General features: G+C 44.4%; 1 protein-coding gene across 2 annotated transcripts in view; it reads left to right on the top strand.

Annotated features, from left to right (window-relative positions):
* Positions 1-12,562, top strand: part of Nsmce2 (NSE2 SUMO ligase component of SMC5/6 complex) — a 251,778-nt gene that overhangs the window by 231,549 nt on the left and 7,667 nt on the right. The window lies entirely within an intron of this gene.

The following is a 12,562-nucleotide window of genomic DNA, read 5'->3' as shown; positions in this document are numbered from 1 at the left end:
TCTCAGAGTAGGAGACAGGCTTCCTCAGTGGCCTCAAACACTTAACTCTCCCTAACTTCTCCAATGTGTGAAGAGAGTATAGTCAGCGGGATTAGAGAGCTGTAACACAGCCCTGTCCCTCTGCCATGTTGCGGGGTCGGTCAGGGTGGTGTGCTCATTGCTTGCTGCCAGCCCACTGTGCACTGTGCGGTCCGGACCAGACCAATGCCCTTGGCCAATACAGTCCCGCTATCCTTATTCTTTGTTCAGAAAGTTAGTTACTCGAGCCAGGCACAATGGCACACACTTGTGATCCCAGCGCTCTGGGAGACCGAGACAGGATTGTAAGTTTGAGCCCAGCTTTAGCAACTTAGTGAGACCCTGTCTCAAAGAAGGGGTAGGGGCTGAGGATTTAGCTCAGTGGCACCACGCCTTCCTCTCAAGCACAAGGTCCTGAGTTTGATCCCCGGTAGCAAAAATAAAATAAAGAAGGGGCTGGGATATAGCTCAGTGTGAGGGCCTTGGGCCAATCCCCAGTAGCGCAAAAAAGAAAAGAAAAGATAGTTATCTGTTATTTGAATAGGATATTTTCTTCTCCTGTTGAGATTTTCCTGTTTTTCTTTCTGTCTCTGCATCTCTCTCTCTCTCTCTCTGTCTCTCACATCCATATACATACATATTATATGCTTGCTTTGCTTTCTCTCCACTGACAGTAATACTGTCTTCTGGGGCTGAGGACCCAGGCCTGCTGTGTGCCCCGCAGGGTTAGGACCTGGACCCCTACATGCTTTGAAAGAGTAAAACAAGACCAACCAGCACCTGCTTGGCCTTTTCATCAGCTATTTCCTGAGTCCTCCGGACATTGTTTTTGCTGCTGATTTTATCATTTCTTAGGTTTCTTCCTCAGTGAGCATAAAACATTCTATTTTCCCTTCACAGTATCCTAGTGAGGTGGAAGAGAAGAAGGAGGCTAGCACCTACCCCTCAGTTTAGGTAGCTCCCAGGGTCCCTGGGCCTAGATGCTGCTCAACTCCATGCATGAGATACGGGCCTTCAGTCTGCTGAAGAGGAGCCAGTGAGTGAGCAGAACCAAGTCCCCTTGAGAGTGTATTCGCATGCTGACACTGAGCCCCTGCATGTGCTATAGGGGGGGGAGTAGAAATGACAGCAAGCTGTCCTGCCTGGCCTTGAGAAGCCTGCTGATTAGTGGGGACAGCTGCATAAAGAGACAGAATGTATGGGGGAGGGGAGGGCCGGCTGGGAAGCCCTGAGTGGGAAGCTTTCCCAGAGGGAAGCAGAGGCCTTGGCCAGGCTCACCTGGGCCGCTTCTCAGTGCCCTGCGCTCTATGTAGCACGGCCAAGGCCCACAGGCATCCCAGCCCCTGTCAGTTCCGCTTCTGTTGCCCTGTCCTCACCGCCCATAAATGTCACCTGCCAAAAATGTGTGAGCTTTCAGTGAGCAAGAGAATCTGTCCCCCTTGACATCTTTGGGTGTGGGCAAGGAAAGAGTAAATGTTCCATGCTAAGCATATTGTAAAGCTCTGTGAATGTCATGAAGGAGGAAGTTTTTAAAAATCTGATTTCTTCATGTTTACAGAACGAACAAATGACTCAGATCTGTTGTACACATTCACAAGAGCTGTGTCCTAAGCTGATCCTGAATTTGAAGTCATGTGCTTTTCTTTGCTTGGGGGAGGGTTTTGAAGAGGGTAGAAAGTGGGGTGGCGGGGATGGCACCAATGACTTGGTTCCAGGGTGTTCACCAGTGGGGCCTCTCCTTAGTCTCTGCAGAAGTGCAGATTTCTCTCGTCCTGTAGCTCCTTGTTTCCTTCCTTCCTTCCGTCCTTCCTTCCTTCCTTCCATCTTTCCTCCCTCCTCCTTTCCCTCTCTGTCACTTTCATTTTATTTCTTCCTTCTAATTAACAGCATTTTTCTTTCTGAGGGGGTATGTTTTCTCTTAGGCTAAGTTCAGACAGAAGCCTGAAAACTGGAAACAGATGTCAGTGCGGACCAGAGTCCGTGAGTTCAGTAATTTGGAAAGCCCTGCCCAGATTGGCTCTGACCATTTGGCCAGGCAGGGGAGCTGAGCCACATTTTGGGTGGCTTCCCTGACATTGTGTTGACAGGGTTGTTAACCTCACTAGATTTGGACCCCCAGCCTTTTGAAATTTCTTTCATATTGAATATACTTTGGGAATTGTCCTCCTGGCTTTTCTTGTTTCTTAAACATGAGTACATTGTATCACCATAAAGAATAATTTTTAGATGGATCAAAAACAATCTTGATACTCTTTATTCAGATACATATACAAAGGAAAAATGACCATGTTCAGTTAGTGCTAATAATAGAAGACATTTTATAACCACCATGCTCAGTGAGTCCTGTGGAGTAAATGCTTGGTTATACCTGGGTCTGGAGGCTCCGTGTCCAGGTTGTGAGTTTGAGGACAACAGTGGGTGCTGACAGATGAGCCTGACTCTGTCACCACCAGTGACAGAGGTACTTCCTCACTGCACTTTCCCAAAATAGACACATCGGTAGCTCTTTACCTTTTATCCTGTTGAGGATTACAATATATCATTTACTTTGAGCAGCCTTACAAAACATTATGATATTAGAGCTAGCTTTATTCTGTGAGGCGCTCGCATTATATAGAGGAGTTTTGTTATTGTTTAGTCTAAAGCTCTGAAATTAGAAGAGACACCGATTATAAATATTAAGTGGCAGTGTATTGCCATGTAAGGGATCAGAGAAGCTTGAAATACTATAACTGTAGGTAGATTAACACCTTTAGAAAAGATCAGGATCATAGTGTCATAGTCCTTGTCTCACCCAAAATTGAAACATTGCAATTTTAAGGTTCAGCAATTATAAATCTTAAAGTTCCTTTTTTTTAATATTATGATCTCTGGACTTTATTTCGTCATTTGTTTCAGTTTGACAAATGGAATGAATAAGCCCATCAGTCTTCTACTTAGTCATGCAGAGTACTAGATTCAAAAAGTTCTAGCTAAATAGCTATTCTCCAAAAATCTTAGAATTTGTCCAGAAGTAAAATGGAGAATGCAGTAGTATGGCTTAACCGGGGCTCTGAGCCATGTCAGAGGCCATGGCTTTAGACAGACGACTAGCTAGAATAGAAAGAATGGGTTGGGGAACGGGGCTGAGAGAGAGTCGACCTTTTTGCAGCAATCTAAACAGGAAATGCTGGGGGCTTGAGTTAGGACTGACGTGGTGAGAATGAAAAGAGACAGAACTGGGAGAGCTCAAAGGTAGAAAATGGACAGGAGAAAGAAGCAGGTTCCTTATACCATCCTGGGTACCTGGGTAGGCAGTATTTATAATCCTCTAAAATAAGAAAAGATAGGAAGGTGACCCCTGAGAGGGTTTCTCATCTTCCAGTCTTTGTTTGCTTCTGACTTTACTATAAATCTAAATGAGAGTTGTAGACCTTTTCAGTGAAGCAATCAGACTTTTCCTATTATATGGTTTTTCTAGTTAATTGTCCAGAACCAAGTAATAGAATATGTGTTTTAGATTTCCTGCTTTGAGCTGAGTGTGGTAGTGCATGCTGTGATCCCAGCACTGGGGAGACAGGGGCAGGAGGATCACCAGCTCAAAGCCAGCATGCCCTGCTTACCAAGACCCTGTGTCAAAAAACATATACACAGGGCCGGGGGTTTAGCTCAGTGGTTCCAATGCCTGCCTCCCACTGCAAGGTCCTGAGTTCGATCCCCAGTACAAAAAAAAATACATAATTCATAATTCCTGCCTTTGCTTCGTGCCCTAGAGATGGTCATTAGCCCTTCTCTTTTAGGGAGAGACAAGGTGTAAGTGCTGAGTTTGGGGTTGTTTTTGGTACTTACTGGCTTGAAATGGGTAGGGTAAGTATGACCAGCTCTCAACTGATTATTTCTCCCATTGGTTGAGTGCATGGGGTTTTGACTATTTTAAAACTCATATTTTGACAGGATTTAACAGCTGAGGCAAATTGATATGTGGTGTCAGCTGAAGACAAAGGATACGTCTAAAATGACAATAGAAAAAAAAATGACAACAGATAAATAAGTTCTTGATCATGGCTGAGGGGACATCTTAATGTGTCAGCTTGTTTGGAGGAAACACTGTGAAACTCTTTGATCATTGTACTTTCAAGCTCTTCAGAAGCGTATGTCGAAAGAGCCAGGAAGGGAAAGCAGACAGCAAACTGAAGATGTTGATAGTGCTATGTCAGCTAGCAATGCCTGGGCTAACTTGGGCTTCCTGTTGCCAGGGGACTGGGAGAGCTCATCCCATTTAGGACTCCAGGTCAGCCCATCTGTGGTTCCTCTTAGATAAACCCACAGCACATCCCTTTTATTTAACTGAACATATACATTACAGGTGCCCACTGTATGCTATTCTGTGGGAATTTGGGTAACAGTATTAACAGTCATCATAATGCTATATGCCAGGCACCATTCAAGAACTTGCCATATGTTAGTTCATTTAATCCTTATACAGCACTATACCATCATTAGCTCCATTCTACAGTTCAGAAGATTGAGGCAAGTAAAGGAGAAATACCTAGCTAATAAAGTGGTACAGCCATCCAAGTCTGAGTGCGCTGTTTCTAGACCCCATTTCTTTCCTTCCTTCCTTTCTTTTTTTTCTTTTTTTTTTTTTTTTAAGAATCATGCCAGGTTGCCCAGGCTGGCCTCAAACAGACTCCTGCCTCAGCCTCCTGAGCGCTGGGACTACAGGCGTGCATCAAGTCCCATGTTATTAAATGCGTAACCTTCATCATTTGAATACCCTCCCTGCCTGGGGAGCCTGGCTTTGTCATCGTTTGTGCAGGGAGGCTTACCCTGACTCCTCTGCTCACCTCCAGAGATACTTTTGTACTTGGTGCAGAACACGTATGTGTCGCTCCTTGTCCAGGACGTTGGGTATTAGTGTGTCTTTCCCCCACAGTTTGATCTTAGCTCTCTTTGTCTCCATACCTGGTGTTTGGTACGGTGCTTAGCACAGAGCAGACAGCCGATAAATGACCACACCACACTTATCCACAAGGAGTCTTCAGTATATCTGAAAAGAAATCCCACTCAAGAGCACAGCACAGACAGCAGGTGCTGTGGGATTCCAAAGAAAGATTGGCTTGGGGGTGGGGGGGGTGGGTGGAGTTGGGTTAGGCTGAGTTGAATTGGTTAGAGATCGCTTCTCTAAGCACCTGGAACCTGAGATGAGGATAAATAATAGCTAAAGAGAAGGAAGAGCTTTGATCAGGATGTTGGCCTGAGGTGATGATGTTTAAGGAGGCAGCAGAGTTATAGCAGAAAACTTAGGTAGAAATGTTTTCCTTATCAGCCTACATCAGATGTCAGCTCTTTGAGAGGCGGGCCCTATTCCCTCCTGGGACTTTCCTCCCTCAGTATCGCTTGCAAGATGACGTTGCTCTGTGTGTACCTGTCCCTCCAGGGCTGAGCTCCCTGAGGGCAGGGATTTCTTTTTTTGCCAATACCAAGCCTTGGGATATAGTAGCAGTAATAATGATGATGATGATGATGATAGCAGTAATAATTTATAATTAGAGGTCTGTAACATTAATTATAATAAATAAATACATGTTTGGATTGCATTCCATTGGCTCAACATGGGTTCACTGAATTTTTTTTTTTTTTTGGTGGTGCTGGGGATGGAACCCAGAACCTTATACATGGCCAGGCAAGGGCTCTACACTGAGCTACACACCCAGCCCAGTACCCTGAATGTATTTGTTGGATTTCACCATTTGTGAGGGTTTAACATCTAGGAAACCTTTAATTATGTAGATCTTTTTTGACCTGCATCTGAGTTCTGCAGAAGCTGTTCACACACAGCAGAGAACTGGGAGCTAGGGTTTGGTTCCCTGCAGACGCGGATGGGAGGCTGGCCCACCAAGCAGCTGGCATTCAGAACAGGCCACCAATCCCAGGAAGAGGCTGATACAGACCTGGGCACCAGAGAGGCCCTTGGTGCAGCACACATCCCTCTTAATTCCAGCCAGAGGAAGGGAGCCTGCTGCCATTCTTCTTTTCTCTTGGAGCTGAGTTCAGTCTGAGTCCAAAGGTGTGGACACGGTAACCCCCGCTGTAGAGTGCTGGACGGAAGAAACAAGCCAGAGTCAGCTCAGGCACTTGCTAGAACACTGGGGCTTCAAACTTGGAACTGATGTGCGTTTGCACATTCGGATAGCCCCAAAATGTTCCATGCCCCATCTCAGCCTTTCCAGTTTTGCTGTCACAGAATAGTCGGGTAAAATAATCCAGCAGTCTAATAAGCATTTCAAGAAGTTAACAAACATTTGTATAGTATTTTCTTTAAGTGCTATTACTTTCCAAAGAAAAGTGCTTTTAGAAAAATATTCAAGCTTAACTGAAAAAGTTCATATCAATCAACTTTTATTTCCAACTGACATAAAACTGTCTAACTGGTAGCCAGATCTGAAGACAGACAAGTGACTAATGCTAAGGCTGTGTGTGGCAAGGACCAAGTGTATTTTCTGACCACAAGACCATGTCTGGATTCTCCTTTGTAATTACCACATGGCCTACTGTAATTGTAAAACTTATATTTACTTCCTGCCTTAACCTGTAATTCAGGGTCCGAGGTTGTGCCCCAAGCCCCAGTGAAGTTCTTCCTGTTGTACAACAGCCTGTAAAACTGTTGTGTGAGGGTGCGTGTATGTGGGTTTGTGTTACCACATTTGTTAAATATGCTCAGTACAAACGTGTGAAAAAGGCCCGCTCCTGCATGTTGGATGAAGCACTGTACTCGCCAAGTGTTTATCAAACACCTCCGACTATCCATCGAGGACTGCTTTGGAGCAGGAGGGATCAGTGAGCCAGGGTCACGCTTTCCTGGAAGAGACGGGCACAGGAAAGAGGGGAGGAGGGGAACGGAAGGGAAAGCAGCACTTACAAGCACATGTTCTGCAGAGCCACAACAGTTCTAGGGAGGGTCTGGCAACTTACTTAGCTTGGACATCAGACAAGGTCTCTCCGAAGAGATGACCTTTCAGCTGGTATCTTTACGTGAGGAGGAGTAGGACAGCAGAGGAAGGTGAGCGTTCAGGGCCATTGGTGGAAAGGCCCAGAGACAGGAAGGAGCTCGGCAGCTCGGGAAACACAGACAATGCGAGTGTGTGTTGAGAATGGCATGGCCAGTCAGAGCGCGTGGCGGCCTGGGCCGGGTCACACGGCACTGTAGCTGCGGCCCCGTGGAGGCAGTGATGCGGGCATGAGGCGACAGAGGTTTGGATGTGTGTGTGTAGGAGACAACAGGAGAAGGGCTGGGGCTGGGGGGTGTGGTTTAGAACCAGAGTCAGCAGAGCTTGCCAGTGGGTAGGAAGTGAAGAATGAAGGGAAGGGAAAAGTCAGGAATGATGCCCAAGGTTTTGGCTTTGAGTACCGAGGGTGACCTGAGATGGGAGCGACCACAGCAGAACTGTGTGGCTCATCACTAGCGGTCAGAACTGAGTAGCACAAGCCCCCGTCTTGAAGTCCAGTAAATGCCCTCCCTGCCCTGCCACACACCTGTACATCACAGGGCAGATTGTTGGCTTCTGGAACTATGGCTTCAAACACTGCCTTGCTATTGGCTTCCTTTTGCTGTTCATTTTATGACAGCAAGAAAAATCACATTCAAGTTTTGTAGCTCCTACCTGCTCTGTCCCTCGTGGTGTGCTGTAAACGTTAGCGTCTGTCCGGGCTGCCCTCCTCAGCATGGCCTCAGAGTGCGTGCATGGAGAGTGGCCTGAGTCCTGCTGCTGCTCAGAAGCTGCCACATCCTAGCAGCATGCTTTGCATGTGTGTGCACAGTCGTTCTAGGGGGCGTGCCACGAGTTCCCATCCAGATGCCAGACTGATGTCAGGTCCCTCATCTGGAATGTGTCACATGTGCCTGTCCCCCACACATCCCCTGTAATGTAGATCATCTCACGACCACTTACAATACCTAATAAAATGTAAAGGCTATGTAGGTAGTTGTACTATTTAGGGAATAATGACAAGAAAAAAGTCTGTGCATGTTTAATACAGATGCAGCATTTTAAAAACTATGTTCAGTCTGTGGTTGATTGAATTCACAGATGCAGAACTTAAGGATATGGTGTACTAATTATAGAAAATAAAATAATATGACTGCTTTGCTTGTTTATAATCAGAAAAATTATGTGACAGGGCCGGGGATTTAGCTCAGTGGTTTCGCCGTCTGCTGCGCAAGTGCAGGGACCCGAGTTCGATCCCCGGTACCAAAAAAAAAAGAAAGAAAAATTATGTGACCTCTTTAGTAAAAATTAAACTGATTTAATCCAACTGTTTCTTTATTATAAGGCTATTTTCTACATTTGCCTTAAAAATATCATGGGGCTTAAGGTCTTGTCTTTGCTCTTGCTTGCTTGCTTGCTTTCTCTACAATAGAGTAACAATAAAGTCATTCTCCATGGGCATTTTGTGAGGATTAAATGAAATAATGTATGTATAGTGCACAGTTGTATAACCTTCAGTAAATTTGAAGTGTTTTTTACATTAATGAAATAATAATTGGGATGAAGGGGGGAGCACTCGGAACCAATACTAAGTTTAGTGTTCAAACAGACTAATCCAAGAACACAGAGCAACACATTTATTTATTAAATGCCTTGCATGATTTAGACAAAACCTACAGTTTCTTTGGATCTCAGTTTTCTCAAACAAGAGACTCGGGGTAGGTAACCTCAGTTTTAAAACTCCTGTGATTGTGGAAGATAATCTATGTTTTTCTCTCCAGCCTTCCTTTTTCCAGGCTAATCACAAAGTTTTGTCTTTGGGTCAACTAAATCACTGTAAGTGATATTTATGGCCAGATGTGACCTTTTGTTAGCACACAGTAGAATCCCAGTGTTAATATCACTTTCTATAAATATAGATTGAGGATGAGGAAATGTTCTGCCTCTGGAGAAGTGTAGCTATTGAATATCTTTCTCTTGTAGACTCTCGATCTGCGGACTATTACTCACTGCTGGCATTCTTCCGGAGTCTCACTTTTGTTAACTCCTTCTTTTGTGATCTCTTTGCGCTGGTGGTCCCTACAGTGTCCAAGTTCCCCACTCAGCCCTCCCTCGTGGTTGGCATTGCGTTTGAGTTGTGCTTTCTTGCTTCCTCTACCATTTGAAATTTAAATATAGAAAAAACCAGCAAACCCACAGTCTTTCACATCAGCTGAACTCTTGTTATACATCTAACAGATTTTCCGGTGAATTCCATGGTGTAACATTTATAGTCAGAAGTCTGCCATCCGTTCAGAATAAACCCTGTAAGAAACTGACAAAGAGCTACATTTATTTTGACTTTCAAACATACAGTCAGAAATAGGAGGTAGCAGCCCAAGGAGGCTCTGAAAAGTGAATCAAGGAACAAAATGGCTCCAGCCTACTCCTTGGCCTTTTGCCTTACCTGTCCAACCTTCCTACACCACTGATTTGATGAAAGGTTGCTTTTAGGAGTCTGACTCTTACACTTTGAATACCAAGGCAAGCTCTGAAACCCTGAAAACCCTTCACAGGTGTGAATAGTCTTCCAGAGAGACCACGCCCACATCACAGCAAGCAAATGAAAGTGGCACCTCCCATGTTCAATGTAAATTTACTGCTGGCAGGTTTTTTTTTAAAACATTTTTATAGGGCCGGGGATTAGCTCAGTGGTTCCACCGCCTCCCTTGCAAGTGCAAGGTCCCGAGTTCAATTCCCAGTACCAAAATATATTTTCTTAATAGTCTTACTTTGGAAATAGATTGTCTACCATCAAATGATGTAATTTATAATTGCTTAATATTTTGTCAATAATTATTGCCATACCTGGAAATTTTTATTAAGTTAGAAAAGAACTCCAGCCCACATATTGCTTCTACATGAAATATTTTTGATTACCAAAACAAGAATTGATGAAATTAACCAAACTTTACATTTTATATACCTTTAATACTTTTTCATTTTAATTTTTCCCATTTTGAAGCCAGTACAGATTGAGTAACCTTTATCCAAAATGCTTGGCACTGGAAGTGGTTTAGACTTCAGATTTTGGAATTTTGTGTAGACTTTACGAGCTGAATATCCCTAATCCAGAAAGCCAGGGCCTGAATGCTCCAGAATCTAAAACTTTCAGGTAATCATGTTGGTGTTGAAAACATTTCCGATTTAGTGTTTTGGGATGAGAGGTGCTCAACTTGTGAATGGTTTCCAAGGTCTACAGTCCCACAGATCCCCAGCATCGCGTCCCAACCCCTGGGGTTCAACGTGTTCTGCCGGGGAGCCCTGTGTCCTGCTGTCTTCACTCTCAACTTCCCCTGGGAACGAGAGCGGGCTTGAGGGGCAGAAGCTGGCACACAAACAGCACTACTTGGCCACTGAAAGAAGGGGAAAGAGTGGTTAGCCAGAACCCCCAGCTTCCAGCCATCGATGCCCTGGCCAGCTTGGCAGGAATGCGGTGGCCCTTTTCCTGCCCGCGGCCCTCTGCAGACAAGGCTGGGGCAGAGAGGTCTGCGAAACCCCTGAACCAGAGACAAGGATTTCCCACCCACACACTGAAGGGAAAGCAGTTTTTTGTCTCTGTTATTCTCCCAAAAAGAAAGAAAGAAGGGCAGAGAAAAGAGCAAAGGGAGGAGGGAAAGGAGGAGGAGGGAAGCCAGCATCACCAAATGACAAGAGCAGGCTGAGTGTGTGTCCCTAGCAGAGCTCTGGCCCAGGCTCTTTGCTTGTGTTGGAGTATTTGCCTGTGTACAGTCAGATATCTTGGGGATGAGACCCACGTCTAAACAAGAAAGCACTCGTGCTCTATATAGACATTGTACGCATAGCCTGAAGGCAACTTTACACAGTGTCTCAGGTAATTTTATGCATGTTTCAGTGAAACTTCCCACTTGTGGTGTCCCATTGGTGTTTCAGAAATTTGTGGGTTTTGGATTTCAGATTTTGAGCAGCTCCTATCCCTTCAGAGAGGCTTCACATTCGATCCCATAATACCATTCAAAAACCATGTGTTGTATTTTTTCCTGAGTGAGGGACAGGTATGGTACAGTGAAAGGAAAAAGGGGAAGGGACTCCGAAGCAGACAGTGCTGTTCAGAGCCAGCCCTGGCACGCATTGCCCAGTAGTTCTCAGTGGGGCCCAGGGGCCTCTCCGGATGCCCATCGGTCAGAACTGCTTCAGAGTAGCATAACGGCATGACATCCTGTGCCCGTGTTCACTCACTCTTTTAATGAGTGGAGTTCTCAGTAGCTCCGTGATGTGACATCACGACAGATTGAATCCATTCATAGATGACAAAATCCAACTCTTGTTAAGCCAGACATTAAAGATATTTACAAAAATGGAAAACAGTACCACTCTTCTCATTATTTTTTATTGTTGTTCTGTACTTTATTATTCATGTTAACATGCAGTGGTATTGCTACTGTTATTTTAAGTGAATTAAAATAAACCTGTAAGAAAGCTTATGTAAATGGGGAGGGGAAGAAGGGTTGAAAGGAAGGGAGAGGAATGGGAAAAGTGTGGACAGTGTATCTAAACATGTACCTTGACTTAGTGCACTTGTCTTACATGTTTTATATGGTTTTTGCCTATTAGTTGGGTTGTCTGTGTATATGATACTTTACTTTATCAGGTCTTATAAGATAAATATCTGATGCTGAACAAAGTAATGGGGTGGTTGGAGGAGGACAAAAGAAGGAAATTGAAATACATTCTGTGCATGTACAGACCACACAGTGAATGCAGTCATCATGCACTGCAAACACGTACTGATGAAAGTAAAATAATAAAATCAGGCCGGGGGTCTAGCTCAGTGGTGCCGCCGCCTGCCTCGAAAGTGCAGGGGCCCGAGTTCGAGCCCTGGTACCAAAATAAATAAATAAATAAATAGAATAAAATGTACATTAAGATATATTATATACAGGGCCGGGGATTTAGCTCAACGGTTTCGCCGCCTGCTGCGCAAGCGCAAGGACCCAAGTTTGATCCCTGCTACCAAAAAAAAGATATATTATATACAGGTACAAATTCCCTATAATGAATACGGTCAATATGTATGACAAATATGTACTAATAAAAAAGTTAAATAAATTTGCCACTCCTAATTTCTATAACCTCAGCAGCTCAAGCTAGAAAAAATAAATAAACCTACAATAAATTGACAAATACAATCTTTCATTTTTCAGTCTTAATGTCCAATGTGGTAAATACTGATAAGTATAACTCAAATTTTTAAAAATGTTCTTTTGGGGTCCATAATAAAATCTGAAAGTACAAAAGGGTTAAAGCTCCAACCTAGAAATTTGAGAACTGCTACACTGGACAGGAACCCAGATCATGTATTGCTTCCTTGAGCCTGGAGCCACGTGCTTCACCCCCTTCATTTACACCAAAACTATGAAGTAAGGCTTTGAGACAGTGTGATGGGCTAACCCAGTGTCTCAGCTGGAGGGGCAGATCCCAGATCCGCTGGCTCGAGGCCGTGCTCCTGGTTATCAGGCAGCACATCCTTACAGAGGAATTCTCTGAACTGTGTTTGCTTTTGGTTTTTTGAGACA

Source organism: Heterocephalus glaber, unplaced genomic scaffold, assembly GCF_053883595.1.
Source record: "Heterocephalus glaber isolate CG9 unplaced genomic scaffold, H.glaber_assembly_v1.0 deba00000281, whole genome shotgun sequence".
Lineage (NCBI taxonomy): Eukaryota > Metazoa > Chordata > Mammalia > Rodentia > Bathyergidae > Heterocephalus > Heterocephalus glaber.
This window is presented reverse-complemented; position numbering and strand designations above follow the sequence as displayed.